The sequence below is a fragment of the Ambystoma mexicanum genome, chromosome 1p (genome assembly GCF_040938575.1).
Source record: "Ambystoma mexicanum isolate Mex_15411 chromosome 1p, UKY_AmexF1_1, whole genome shotgun sequence".
In the NCBI taxonomy this organism is placed as follows: domain Eukaryota; kingdom Metazoa; phylum Chordata; class Amphibia; order Caudata; family Ambystomatidae; genus Ambystoma; species Ambystoma mexicanum.
Window position 1 is genome coordinate 995787092 of NC_090921.1, and position 15376 is coordinate 995802467.

Here is a 15376-nt window from a genome sequence, read left to right on the forward strand (position 1 = left end):
GGCAAAGTTGAAGGTAAGTAGGTCCTCGGCCCCAGAATGCCTTAACATTCATGTGAAGCTAAACCATTCCCAGCACATGAGGTCTCAGATGGGAGATAACATCGCTTATTCTGCCACCATGGCTTCGACATAGTGGTGTCTTATCCCCCTGAAGTCACAATCTCTAATAGATATGTGGCATTGAGCGATTTGGGCCCAGAGCCCATACATGTCCATGGGCAAGATGTATATATCCCCTGTCTCCAGAGTCTAGAGATAGCCGAGGATCCAGGGGGTGCATGTGTTCCTGGGAAATGTGATGGTTGCTACAGATGGCCTAATGTCTGAAGTAATCTACTGGTACAGGCCAAAAGGCCCTTTTCCATAACTAGGAGCGACATTGTAGTATGTGAATGGTTGTAAGGGTCCACAGGCAGGAATACGAAATAAAGTCCAACGAGCTGACCCCAGGATGGTGCAAATGCAAGATGTTCTATTAATGGAGCAGAGAGCCCCACCCCGCATGACCCTGAAATGTCCATCAAATTCCCACCACCGAAAGAGCAATTAGGCGAGGAAGGCGGGAGAGCAATCATTGCATTGGGTGGGACAGATTGTGATATGCCCAATCCAAAGGGTCCCTCCAATTCAAAAGGGGTGAGGCTCAATGCTGGCCTGTTTTTGTCTGGTGATCCTTGTGCCTCGCTAGCTGCTGAAATGCACCAGAGTGGGATGCAAGGTGTCGGTACAACAGGGAGCAGAATGGAGGGACTCTCGTTACTAGCTGGGGGTCTCGTTGGTGACATAGGCAAGGGGAAGAGGGCCCCTCAGGGTCATCCAGATTAAGGGGGCAGGTACCCAAGCCCAATGTTGTCAAACGCTGATGTTATGGGTGAACAGGATATCCTGGGTCAAAAGGATGATGAAGTTGAGTCACCCACCGGTTCTATCGTACAACAAGTGCATGGAGTGCTGTGAGAAACCAGAAGGTGTCTCACCCACTAGTCCCCGGAGATCTGTCATCCACGTGGCCAGGACACGGCCATCGCTTTTGGATTCAGTTCCTATGGGTGGACCAGTGCGGGAGGATCACCTGGGTGAGGTGTCTTCAGGGAGTGGGACACCAGATGGTGAAATGCGGTATCCCCTTCCTTGTAACACCTTTACCCTATCCTACCAGGTAGGATATTTAGGAACTTTACCCCCACACACCTTTACAACACAAACACTTTCTCACGGATAGCTTGCTATGAGGGAACACAGACTAACACCCAAGCTATATACGTGACGTGTCCCAATACAATGGTCAAGCGAGGTCGGGCATTACTGACCATTACACACACCTGATTTCCATTAGACTTCCCCACACGGATAAAAGGCAGAGCACAACAGCGCCATCTGAGAGAGGAAAAGCACACGAAGAAACAGCAGTTTCAAGATGGCAGCTGAGCAAGAGAGGAAAGACGGCTAAACCAAAGGGGATCGCAAGGAGGGAAATTTGTTTCACCTTTTTTTGACAAGGAACCGTTATTTTTCCCGAGACCTCAAGAATAGAAAGCGTAAAACCAGGAAACCAAGCTCAAGGATCCTGCATTGTGTTTCAGAGATACCTATGCCCTCCCGCGTCAATAATCAAGGTGGGGAGAATCACCAGCCGCTTTGGCACCGTCCTTGGCTCCAAGAACAAAGCCGCTTCAACACAGCCGGTGAGTTGCAGATATCGATACAAAACTGGTCTGTGTTGAACCCATGGTAGCAAGCAGCAACATTGTATGGCAAGCGCTGGAACAAACATTGTTAAAATGCGTATAAGAAGAGACACGTGAAGTTGAACTGCTGACAAGTGATTGAAATTTAAGGAAAGCTACAATACTTTTGACAGAGTGGTCAAGCAGTACATGGGTGCTCAATCGAAGGACTCTGTAAGGTATCCAGCTGAAGTAGATAAACTTGGTCCGAGCCCGGCACAGGGAGACCAAGTGAAAGAACATGAATAAAGATGAATCGAAGTGGTCCTGCAACGGGTCAAGCAAACTCCTGCACACAGTCGAAAGTCTTCAATCTTGATGAAGTAGAGAAAGTTTGGAAAATTACATGAACTTGGTCCGAGCCCAGCAGAGGGAGACCAATTGAAGGTTTTGTGTTGAGAGCAGGGTCTGAGCCCAGCGGAGGTGGACCGGCAGAGGACAGTAACTCACCGGAGAAGTTGTATAAGTGAAAATCCTGAGAAGAAAGGAACTTTAATGTTTTGTCATGTTTCATCAGGCCCTCTGGAATAAGAGACTTTAAAGGGAAAAAAGACTTTGGCACAGAAGGCCATGATGTTGAAGTCTTGAATGGCATCATTGTGCTTGAGAAGCCAGAGTGTGTGCTAAGCTCAAGTGTGCCGCTTTGCCCGGTGCTGAAAACGTGTTGAAGGGAAGACAACGTCTTGAATATCCTGACACATCATTTTCTGAACACTTTTCTTTTGCATAACATTGTTTCCCACACTAGTTGTATTTAGAAGTAAGGATTGGCAATAGGTTTATTAGTATAAGCCCTTTTATTTTGACAGAGTCGACTAGGACTGCATTATTATTATTATTTGATGGTCGTAGCTTGCTCCCATCATTAAATTTAGAATTAGATTAGGCGTTTTTCAAACCCATTTAAAGTTCAATAAACACCCTTGAACCGTGATCGCTTGTGTCTGCCTTACTGTTTGGTACCATGCCTTCCTTACAGTGTGCCCCAGATCTTGGAATATTGGTGGTGTTAACAAATATTTGATGGACAACAACTGGCTTAGTTTCATTCACACTTTTGAGGCGATTAGCTTACAAGAAACTTAGGCTGTTGAAGCCTTCCACCTCCAGATTCCACCAAGATTCCAGATTCCCGCCACCAAGGGGCAACATGGCTGCCCTAGTGGTGATTTGGTGATATGGGTAAATGTCTCTCTATGGAAGTCAATTAGAGTTAGGGATTCAGGCTCTAGAGATTTCCTGGAACCGCATCTTAAATCCTGTGATGTGTCTAATATTCGTCTCCTAAACTTGTATAACAGGCATTTGCAGGGTCTAGGCATTGATCTTCTTCGTAGTGCTACAGAGCAGATGATGTCTAGAGGTCTAATCCAGCCAATTCCTTGAAAACTATTTTAATGGGGGATTTTACTCTGCAATATGAGCCTTTGGACAGTAGAGTGGATATCATGGAGGAGGAGGATCGCCATTGGGGTATAAATGCTTCACATTCAGTCAAACCCAAGAGGCAGTATTAGGGTCTGTAATGGTCGTTTTCCTGGGGATATGCCAGCCATTGAGACATTCATTAACATCCACTCACACAGTAAAATAGATTATATCTTGGTAAATGTAGAGGCCTGGATGTTTGTAGCTAATTTCTACATACACAAGAGAAGCGAGAGTGACCACCAAATCGCTGGGATTAGTCTTAAAAGAGTCGTTCTGGGGATTGAAAGAGACTGGTTCTACTGGTAGAAGTGTTCCACTGGCTTTAGTTGGCCATGCCCGGCGTAATATCAAGTGGACTAATGTGAACTTACCACAGGTCTTGCCATTGGTTTATGGGGACATTCCTCTTTAAGAACATACGGCCAATCTAAAGAGTAATGCACGTCTAACAGTACAGAATATCCATACAAACTTGACGAAGAAAGTTGGTCTGTTTTTCTCTAAATCTCAAAAAGCGGTTACTTTCCTTATGGTTGCTCGAACCCCTTGATATTATGCCGACTGTAAAGCAGCAAAAAGAGCTTTCAATTTACAAGCTGGGTTCCAACGTTCTGTGGGTATCTCGATTATTCGAGAGACCAGTAAAATATACCATCTGCTCTTGAAAAAGAAAACCAGCATGGACGCCAGATATTTGGGGCCAATTGCTGACAGCTATTGGCAGGGGGATTAATAGGGTTTCTGAGGAATCATGGGGTTATGATGCTCGAATGCCAGCAGTAATCTGCTGGGCTGTTTTCCTGAATCTTTGTGGGTCGATAATGATTCTCAACTATACAAGGACTATTGATTTTTTTGTCCAGTATACACAAGGCCCCCTGACGGGCACTCCTTGTGTGATTGACCCCACTGATACATCCTTTGTCTTCTCCTGTGATGAGGTTAGCAGAGCTCTATAGAAGCAGAAATTAGGCAAGGCCCCAGGCCCGGATAGGGGTCCAATTGATTTTTACACGTCAGAACCTGGAATATGGATTCCATATTAGACTAGGCTGCTTAACTCCGTTGTACAAACTAATGTTGGTCCCATCTCTTGGAAGCAGGCAGCGGTTCTGCCGATCTTTAAAAAAGGATAGACGAATTTAGTGGGAAACTACCGATCCATATCTCTGCTCGACACAGGTGGCAAAATATATGCTACAGTACTACTGAACCATCTGGAAGCCTGGATGAGTGATAATAACGTTATCGATCACCGTCAGGCAGGTTTTTGTAGTGTCCTAGGTACTGTGGATCAAAGCTTAAGCTGCGCTTAATATGTGAGAAGCATGCCGTATTAAGGAAAATTAATGTGTATGCCATCTTTGCAGACCTTCGGACGACTTTTGATACTGTGTCGAGGAGCTGCTTATAGGAGGTTTTATGTAGTTTAGACATCCCATCACATTTGCTCACGCCAACTCAAATTCTTTATGTAGGCAATATGCCAGGGTTGTGTGCTGGCTCCCAAGCTCTTTTACGTTTTCATCTATGGGATTATTACTGATTTAGTGTCTGCATGTACTGATGCCCCAAAGCTGGCAGGTGATAACATCTGTAAGGAAGACATGGCATCAACAGTAATACCGACACAAATGAGCCACAGTTCAAGGGAGTTTATTGAATTTTAAAGGGTTGGTTAAACACCTATCTAAACCTAAATCTAAGGATGGGAGTAAGCTACAACCATCAAATAATAATAACGCAGTCCTATTCGAGTCTGTCAAAATAAACCTATACTAATAAACATATTACCAATCCTTACTTCTAAATACAAATAGTGTGGGAAACAATGTTATGCAAAAGAAAAGCGTTCATGAAATGATTTGTCGGGATATTTAAGCTGTTGACTTCCCTTTCCCATGTTTTCATCATGGGACAAGGCGGCACACTCAAGCTTAGTAGACTCTTTGGCTTCTCTAGCATGGGGATGCAGTTCAAAACCTAAAAATCAGGGCCTTCTGTGTCAAAGTCTCTTTGCCATTCAAAGTCTCTTATTTCAGAGGGCCTGATGCAACACACCAAACATTAAAGTTCCTTTCTTCTTAGGATTTCACATGTACAACTTCTTGGATGATTTACTGTTCACCCTGCGTCCCCCTCTGCCGGGCTCCGACCCACTTTAACACAAAGCTTTCAACTGATCTCCGTCCGTCGGGCTTGGACAAACTTTATTTACTTTTCCAAGCTTTCTTTACTTCAAAAATCGAAGACTTTCGACTGTGTGCGGGATTTTGCTCAACCCGTTGCAGGATCACTTCGATTCACAATTACTCGCTCTCTTCTTGATCTGATCTCTTTCTCACTTTCACTTTGCCAATTCTCAGCTAGATACCTTACAGATACTTTCGACTGAGCACCCACACGGTGCCGGTTCTCTTTGTTAACAGTATTTATTAGCAGTTCAACTTTACTTGCGTCCGTTATCACACACATTTTAACTGCTCATTCCAGCGCTCACCATTCAAGGTTGCTGCTTGTAACCTTGGCTTCAACACAGACCAGTCTTGTATCCGTCTCCCCCACTCACTGGCTGTGTTGATTTCACTGACGCTGCTTTGTTTTTGGAGCCAAGGACAGTACCACGCCGGCTGGCGCTTCTCCCCACCTTGTTTATTAACGGAGGAAGGCCCCGGGTACCTCCGACAAACAATGCAGGATTGTTCAGCCTGGTTTCCTGGTCTTACGCTTTCTATTTTTGAGGTTTCAGAAAAGTAACAGTTTCTTGTCGAAAAGGTCAAGGGAACTTCCCTTGTTGCGATCCCCTTCTGTTTTTTCATCTTTCTTCTCTCGTTAAACTGCCATCTCGGAACAGCTGTTTCCTCGTGCTCAGTGTGTGCTCTCGTGCTCTGCCTTTTATCCGTGTGGGGAAGCTTAATGGAAGACTGGTGTGTGTGATGGTCAGTAATTGCCTGACCATTGTATTGGGACGCGTCATTATACGGCTCGGGTGTTAGTCCGTCTTCCCTCATAGCAATCTCTCCGTTTGAAAGTGTTCATGTTGTAAAGGGGGCGGGGGGCAGAGTTCCTAAATATACTACTTGGTAGGATGGGGTAAAGGTGTTACAGGGAAGGAGATGCAGCTTCTCTCCATCCGGTTTCCCACTCCCAAAGACCCCTCACACAGATGATCCTCCCGCACTAGTCCACCCCCAAGAAATGGTTCCAAAAGCAATGGCTGTGTCCTGGCCACCAAGATGACACATCCCTGGGGACTAATGGGTGACACACATTCTATTTTCTCACACATCCAGTCCTAATGTTCGCAGATGATGTGGTCCTCTAGCTCTTACATCAATAGGCACCAAGAAACAATTAGAGATCATGGTCTTCAGTGTGGGGAAAAAGAAGAAACAGAAACCCCTAAGGTTAGAACTGGAAGAGGGTTGCATAGATCAGGTTGATCACTAGGATTACCTAGGCTTGAGTGTGGCGTTGCCCTGCCGCTGGGACCTGCACTATGCCACGGCCTGGGTCTCCTTGGCTAGATACAGTATATCTATATTGTATGTTATATAAATTTATAAAGTGCAACATACGCCAAAGGCATCTTGGTGCTGGAGGTTAGCAGGTGAAAATAATAACTTAGAAGAGTCTTCAGAGCGCGTCTGACGGCCAGATGATTTGTGGTAGCACAAAGAGCCAGAGGAAGTTGGTTCCAAGCTTTGGCTGCTGCCACCGAGAAGGCGTTTGAAGCGAGGAACCAGAAGAAGTAGCGCAGTCTGGGAGCGAAGGGAGCGGGTAGGCACATAGTGGACACATTTCTCCTGCAAATACTCCGCTCCTACCATATAGAAGGCCCGGTGAACCAGGCAGATGGACTTAAATAGGCTCTGTTGTTCAACAGGGAGCCAGTGTAGTTGTCTCAGAAGGGTTGTCTCTGAATTAAGCACAGAACCACAACTCTATTGGAAACACACTGTTATTACGGACTCTACAAGACTCTGATTGAAACTTGAAGATGTGGAAGTTAATTCCATCACCTTGACCTACAAGCACGAAGAAGATGTGCTAGAATATGATCATATTCTCACTCAATTCAAAGAGAAAAAACAAGGTCTTAAAAGAACAGGTTTCGTAGCTAAACATACATTTGATCTCAAGATTCTGAAGCAAAAACAGAAAATGAGAACCCAAATCAGTTCTATTCAGAAACTAAATACTTCAGAAACAGAAATCAAGAAAAAAATCTTGCAGACGTACATAAATTGGCTAAAGTCACATAAGACTATTATGAAGCAACAAGATGCCAAAACAATGTTATCTAAACTCTCAAAGACAAACACAAGAGACTTCTGGAGCATTATTAACCAGCTTGGAACTTCGCAAAAAGCAATCCAGTCAAATGCGGTAACAGAGAAAGACTGGATTTCTCATTATACCTGTTTATACAGTAAAAAGGGAAAGACAAAAGAGCCACAATTTCCATCTGTGGCATCCTGGGACCTCAAATTTGACCGAGATGAGATTCTAACAATCATTAAAAATCTAACTGCCTCGAGAGCACCCGGAACAGATGGACTGTGCAATTACACCTTGAAACAGAATCCAAAAGAGTGGGCCAGCTTCTGTCACGTACTATTCAATAGAATTGCTGCATTTTGCTCCACCCCAGAATCTTGGAAAAGTGCAATCGTAGTCCCTATTTTTAAAAAAGGAGACAGAACGAATCCGAAGGACTATCGTCCAATTGCACTTCTAGATGTGCTGGGAAATATCTATGCAACAATTCTATCACGCTCATTAAATGAATGGAGCGGTAAAGCTAATCTTATGGACAAAAGACAGACAGGATTTGTGAAAGGAGTAGGATGTAATTTAAATCTGCTGATCATAAATCTCTTAAAAATGGAAACTATACGATCTGGCAGAAAAATCTATCTTGCGTTCATTGATTTTGCGCATGCATTCGACAGCATTGATCGTGAAATCATATTGACCAAACTATCCTCCTGGAACTGCCCCCTAAGACTGTTATTAGTAATAAGAGAGCTCCACACAGAAACAAACATTAAGATCAGGCTTGACAGAGCTGGCAACCTATTCAATGCAATATTCACTTATTGTGGAGTGAAACAGGGATATCCACTGGCCTCCATAATCTTCAGTTTATTTCTATCGGATATAGATGTTACTCTCAACGAAGCCCACTCTTTCCCTCCGAAAATAAATAGTCAGCATGTAAGTCGCCTACTTTATGTGGATGATCTAATTTTACTGGACCTTACCCCTGTAGGTCTACAAAGGAAATTAAAGGCACTAGAAGAATACCTCCAAATCAATGGCCTTAACATCAACACGGCCAAAACAGAAATTCTAGTGCTGGAGGATCTTAGAGGGAAAAAGAGAGGATGCTTGAGCAAATTTCGTTGGTCGTTAGAGAAGACATCCCTTCAAATTACCCCGTTCATCAGATACCTAGGAATGATCATTAATTCAAATATCAAGGATGCACCTTGAGTTGCCAGTGTGAAAACCAAATGCCATCAACTGGCTAACCAAGTATCTATCATACACAAAAAATATGGTAAATATTCACTTCTTCCGGTTTTGGCATTTTACAAACAAAAAGCAGTCCACGCGCTCATATATGGAGCAGAATGCGCTTTAGGTGCCCCCCATCAGCTGTGGAATACTCTTGAAAATACCTTTTGGTCCAAAGTACTACATCTCCCACAAGGGACACCGACTGCATGTATCCGATATGAACTTGGTTTAATATCCATTCATGCCAGAATCTGTTGGAACATGTTAAATCTGTATGTTATGTCATGTTATTTTGCATTTATATAGCGCCTTTTGTACCATTGGTATAGTCTCAAGGCGCTGGTAGGTTGAACGCCCACGGGAACCGAAGTTCAAGTCAGTAGAGAGAATAGAGAGAGTCAAACGGTGCATGTGAGCACCGGATATTTGTGCAGCTGGTGTGACATTCGTGTGATAGCTGCTTTCTAGCAGTAGATGTAGTGGTTGCAGATCAAGAGGGTGTATAATCAGCAGTGTTTAATTAGGGTGATGGGGAGTATGAGGCAGATGATGGTATGAGAACAGCTATACCGAATGGTGTCATAGTATCGCTGTGTTCTAGTTGAGTGGTGGTGCAAAGAGAGTATCATCGGTTCAACTCATCTCACTTGTCGTGCGCATTCGATCCGTTACCTGTTCTCCATCTGTCCCATGTACTACACCCGTCTCATGTACTTGAATTGTCTGTTCTGTACTTTCCATTTATACTATGCATTTATACATTCCATGTCTTCTGTCTGTGTATTCATCCGTCTCCTGCATTCATTTTCCCTCTTCTTCACTTTATTCATTTAGTCTATTTTGTTCCTTTCGTTCATTGAAGTCATTACACCCATTTCATTAATTTCAACCAATTTACTGCTTTCATACAATTTATTCTTTTTTGATCCTTTGATCTGCTTTGCTCATTTTATTCTTATTGTCCTTTTAGTTTACACTAGCGGTTATTAGTTGTTGAATTCTCGCTTGGATCTTGATGTTGTTTTGATTTTTGTTTTATTGTTATTTAAGATCTGGTATTTTTGTTTAGTCGAATTGTTGTTATCCATTTTATCCTTACGTCCACATTGTTCCTCTTGTCCATTACATTTATTTTGACAAATTCCTTAATTTCAGCCACTTTGCTGCTCTTGTACAACATATTCATTTTATCTACTTCGCAGGTTTAATTCTTTTTTTACTCATTCTATTTGTTTGTTCATTTTAGCTAACCAATAGATGTTAATTAGTTTTCGATTTCTCGTTTGGATCAAGGTGCTGCGTTGCTATTTATGATCTAGTATTTGGTAAAGTCATTGAGATGCTGTTATCCAGATTAAGTCAATTTGAGTTTGGGGTCGGTTTTAGGGGTATGCTTCTCAGCTTTGCCCTGATGTGGTCTGCGGGGAAGGATCTGCCTTGTGGTAGAATTAGGTGTGCTCTCCATCCTGCCTTCTTTGCAGGGGCGCGTTGTCTTTCATCGGCGAGTGCGGTCCAGTTACTTCACTGACGCCGGCCCGTTTGATATTGTTCAGGTAGGTCTTATTGCTGTTCTTTAGTTTTGTTGCCATCCTGCATGCCTTTCTTTGTTTAAAATGTCTCTTTTTTCTCCCATAGGTATGCAGAGCTTCAGCGCGGCAAACTGGCTATGGTTGAGCCCCGCTGGTAAATGATGGCGCATAAAGACCGCTATGATGCAGTAAGTAAGCGCTATGCGCAGCGCTGCAAAGTCTTGCCTTTGCTAACCTGTGTTTTCCTTCCTTGTAGGTCGCAGTGTTCTTCAGCGCAAGTGGAATGTCCGGAGTGGTGCCAGCCGAGAGGCGACCAGCCAGGTAAGCCTTTTGAGCAGTTCGTAATTTGTAAATGTCTCTACTGCTTTCTTTAATGTTGCCTCTATCTTCCTCTTTCAGGTCGTTCTGTCCGGGAAGCGTGCAGGAAAAGCCGTCCTTGTGCTCAAAACAACCTATCCTGGCCCTCACACCTATAAACAAACAACAAAAGGTGCAAGGAAATGTCTTTAACTTGATGTTAGAAAATGTGTTCAAAACCAAAAGTATAAGAATGACTTACAATGAAAATGTTCTCCAATGTGAAGACCCTTGGATCTAGATGTGGTTCCCTTCCCCTGGATTCTTAAACAGGATGGCAAAAATGTCTCTTTAGCTAACAGTTTCTTTGTGTCTTCACTAGACTCACAAAGTTTTTGTTCAAGCAAAAAAGTTCCGTAACAGTCTTTTTGTGATAGTTCTTGTAACTTTGCAGATTACCTTGTATACTCCCCAGCCAGGAATATTTATACATTGTCCAGCTGTCCGGTGTACTTGCCTGCCAGGACATCTCTTTACGGTTCTCAGATCACCCAACAGCAATCTCTGTACAATTTCAATTGCCTGGTATACTTGTCTGCCAGAACTGCTTATGTTTTTCACAGTTCTTAGATACAACTTCAGCTGCCTAGGGTATTCATCTGCCAGGACTTTTATGTGCTTCACAGTTCTATGATATACCACAATAGCATATGCCATGTGGTGCTTGGTATATCTATCTATGGTAATATTTGCTCAGCCGCCTCCCCCACATTGGCATCTGGTGCATCTGTTCTTGATTGGGGCTTGCCTTTATACTTTGCCTTGAGTCTTCTTATTAGGTATTGAATGTGTACTTTGCTTTGACTGCTGTGATGAATCAGAGGTGACATCCCAAAGACACTGGCCTGGGACCCTTCCCATGTGGCATGGGAAAGACAGACACTTCCTGATCCTAACCCTGGGGGTGGTGTTCTGTAGGAGGATCACATGGGAGGGGACACAGTTGTGAGAATTGTGAGAACCCTCTAACCAACGTCCTTAATGATCCCACAGTCCTATAATTATATGGCCTGTTGTAAAATTGCAGCCTTTGATGTTGAAAGGAACAAGAACCTTCGGGACTTCAAGTCCCATAATGCTCTCTAGGTACTGGGAAGAGGGGCTCAGAGGTGGAGTACTGTAGTGTGCAGTCTAGTGGTTCTAACAACCCACACCTGAGAGGGACTTTTTAACATTTAAAACCCCCTCAGGTGCAGGCCATTAGAGAGAAGTAGTGGGAGCATCAGAGATAGGAGGAACGAGACAGAGCTGCCACTGTACTGGAAGCAGGACACTGTCGCGGAAGTCGCAGAAGTTGGTAGTGCAGCAGAAAGCAGAGGACACGCAGTGAGATGCGGTACGAAGTCTGCTGTCCCAAGGGAGAGAGGAGCTCTCCTGGTGCTGCGTGGCATTCACCAGACTGCGAGTGTAGCGAAATAAGCTTCAGCCACAGGAGGTGCAAGCAAAGGAAATGTTACCGAAGCTGTCAGATGCCTGTATGAACCCGAAGAAAGAAGGAGCAGTGGGTCCATTGGCTCTGTACAGAAAGATGGCGAGTTGGCCTATGTCAGGTAACCCCGGGACATTCTAAACAGACTGCTGACACCAGATAACGTTTTTGAATACCGAACTATTGAATGGAAGCCAATTAAGTGCAACTCGTATATTGAGAGAGACAGAATTGAGGAACATTGTATCCACCATTGTCAAAGTAGGCGCAACTCTTATATAAAGAGAGATCAAGTTGAGAAACATTGTAGCAACCATTGTCAAAGCCAAAAGGGGATAACAATTAACCAATGTGTAAAAGAATATTGTAATCACGTTTGTCAAAGCCAAAAGGGAAGAATATTCAAAGTGGTTTAAAAAGAAGATCACTTGTACAAGAAATAAATGACAACCAATATCGCCAAAGAAAGGAATCAAGGAAAATCAATATTGCCCAAGCCAAAGAGAGGCAAGTAAGGGAAAATAAAGATGGCAGAATAGAAGCCCTCCATGTAACAAGTATCAAGGGGAGAGGAATACAGTCTGAATGAGAGACATTGTTCCTCATGCCGAGTTTGCTGGTGTGGAAATAAGGGTGCTGGTATGCTCAATGGCACCCTTGTTTCCGGACCGGCAAACTACAGGTTTGCCTGCCAGAGCTGCTGCCGGGCACAGCGGTCATGGTAGGCAAAGCCGCCACGGAAGCACCGTTATTATGTCCGGTGATTAACAAAATTACTGGTGCCTGACTTGTAATAGCCTGGTGGCACCGGGAAGTCAAGTATCAGTAATGTTTTAAGGGTCCGGCAGCAACCCGCCAGTAGCACCAGCAGGGTTACCGCAGGACCCGGAATGAGGCCCACTGTCAATGTGTTGTGACTTATTGATGAAACAGTTGTTGATTTAACTTTCCCCCACTGGAGATTGAAGTGTGGAAAGTTTGAAGCAGCCTCCCCATAGAGTACTTGTAGTGATAGGAGTTTTATCCTGGCAGGCGAGTATACCAGGAAAGGGATTATTAGTACTTATACTGATATCTGAGGTTATTAAGATCAACCAAAATTGAACACTGCTTGAGTCCCGTTTCCTTTATGTACCTCCTTTGTGTTCATGTGCGCACAGATGCCTGCGGGTTCCCAGCGCGTTATAAATAAATAAATTAAATAGTGGTTAGTCCTGGCAGGTTAGTGGAGCAGGACAAAGACAATTGAAGTACTGCAAAGTGGTAGAAGGTTGTGGTGGCAAGAAAGTGGTAAGACCATTAATGTGTTGTGATGAACTGTTGTAACTGTGGGCCCAACAAGACAGAAGGAACTGTTGTACAAAGAAGAATCCAGGGGAAGGGAATCACCCTCTGGAACAAGGACTCTTCATCCCAGAAGAACCTTTGAGCTGAATAAGTTTGTAAAAAAACCTATTGTTTTTTTAAAAAAACACCTTTTTTCAAAAGGCATCAAAAGTTAAAGACATTTCCCTTTTCACCTTTTGTTTTGTTTATAGTATGAGGGTTGGAATATAACTTTTGGACACAAGGATAGTTTTGATTATGACATCCTGACACAGGGAGTTACCCTCTGGAACAAGGACGCTTTATCCCAGAAGAACTTTTGAGCTGAAGCTACTTATTGTTTTTTAACAAACACTTTTTTTCAAAAGGCTTCAAAGGTTAAAGACATTTCCCTTTTCACCTTTTGTTTTGTTTATAGTATGAGGGTCGGAATATCTTTTGGACACAAGGATAGTTTTGATTATGACATCCTGACACAGACAGATCCTTAAGTTTTGGTTTAGGTAGGGACATTCTTCCTAGAGCAGGGCCAGCGAGGCCTTTTCCCAACCCTTTTATTTCAATAAAAGTCTTTAACCAAAAACATGGCTAACTCGTGTCCAGGTTTCATGCCCATCTCTTCTCAGTACCTCCGGTTGGCATTCTGTACCGCCCTGGTGCTGCATGGAAGCTGCAAAATCATGCACTTGCCTCTGACAATGTTTTACTTTCAACACATTGGTACAGTCTGCCATTCTTAGGCTTTGTTGGGAATTGCAATTACGACAGGTAATTGCTAGGGAGACACGTGAAACATTGTATTTGGAAAAACTGGCAAGTGGATGAAACAATGGGGGTTGAAGATACTGTACCTGTTAAAAACATTTGCCTATGTGGGCAAAGTGCGAAACAGCACATCCCATTTTCAAACTTTGTGTTTTTCAATCTTGCATTTCTGGATTGCTCTACAATACCATGGATGTTTTTTCAAACTTATTTCAGGACCCACCTTTGATATTCATTGTGCTTAGGGTTTGAATACATTACATGCAAATGTATTGGGCAAATAACATGGTCCTGCCGAAAATGTACTATAGTATTTTATTTTTCCATTGGGTGCCATTAAGTGCATCTTTCTGTAGCCCAAAAGGCAGCCATTTGCGGGCCTAATTCCATGCATACTCTTTCCTGCAGCCAGTAGTTTTTAAAGTGAAATAGTCTCTCTTGCTCTTTTTCTCTTTAAAATAAATATCCATTATAATGTTGATTGTATGCCCATCATCTGATTAAGTCTATGGGACACCGGTATGGCAAACCGCCTACAGGGTGTGATAGCTTGGTTCACCCGGATCAATGTGGGTTTATGCCATCTAAGTCCACCCGCATGAACTTAAGCAGGGTGCAGCTGGCCCTTGGTCAGGCCTCCGCTATCCCCGGTCCGCTGTCATTACTGTCGATGGATTTTGAGAAAGCCTTTGACTCTGTGTTCTGGTATTCGCCATGGGAGTCTATGGAAAAAATGGGCTTTGGGGAGAAATGTCCGAGTTGGGTGCGCTTAACGCTCAAGGTCTGCCCGCTTTCCCCCCCTGCTTTTCACCCTCACAATGGAACCATTGCCCGTGAGGCTTAGGTAAAGTGTGGAGTGGATGGGCTCTAGGTGGCCCTGGGGAGGAAATGATAGGATATCTTCATACGCAGATGACCTACTGATTTATATGGGCGACTCTACTGTGTCCTGCCCAGCGGCGACCATGATATTAACTGGCAGAAGTCAGTCTTTTTCCCTTTCAGGGTGGGGATGCAGCGATCCCACAGGACAGCCCATACCAGATATCTCAGACGGGTTTACGGTATCTATGTATTCAATTGGGAGAACACCTCTCAGACTTTACAGACCTGAATCTACGCCTCATAATCCAAAAATGTAGGGCGGATGTCATGCACTGGCAGTCCATTCCACTAAGCTTGATGGGCCCTCATAAAAACGGTATCTCTACCCAGGATTCTCCATGTGTTGCAGAACACCCTGCTCTCGATATCTAAGAAGCTATTCAAAGAATTAGATGGGGTCC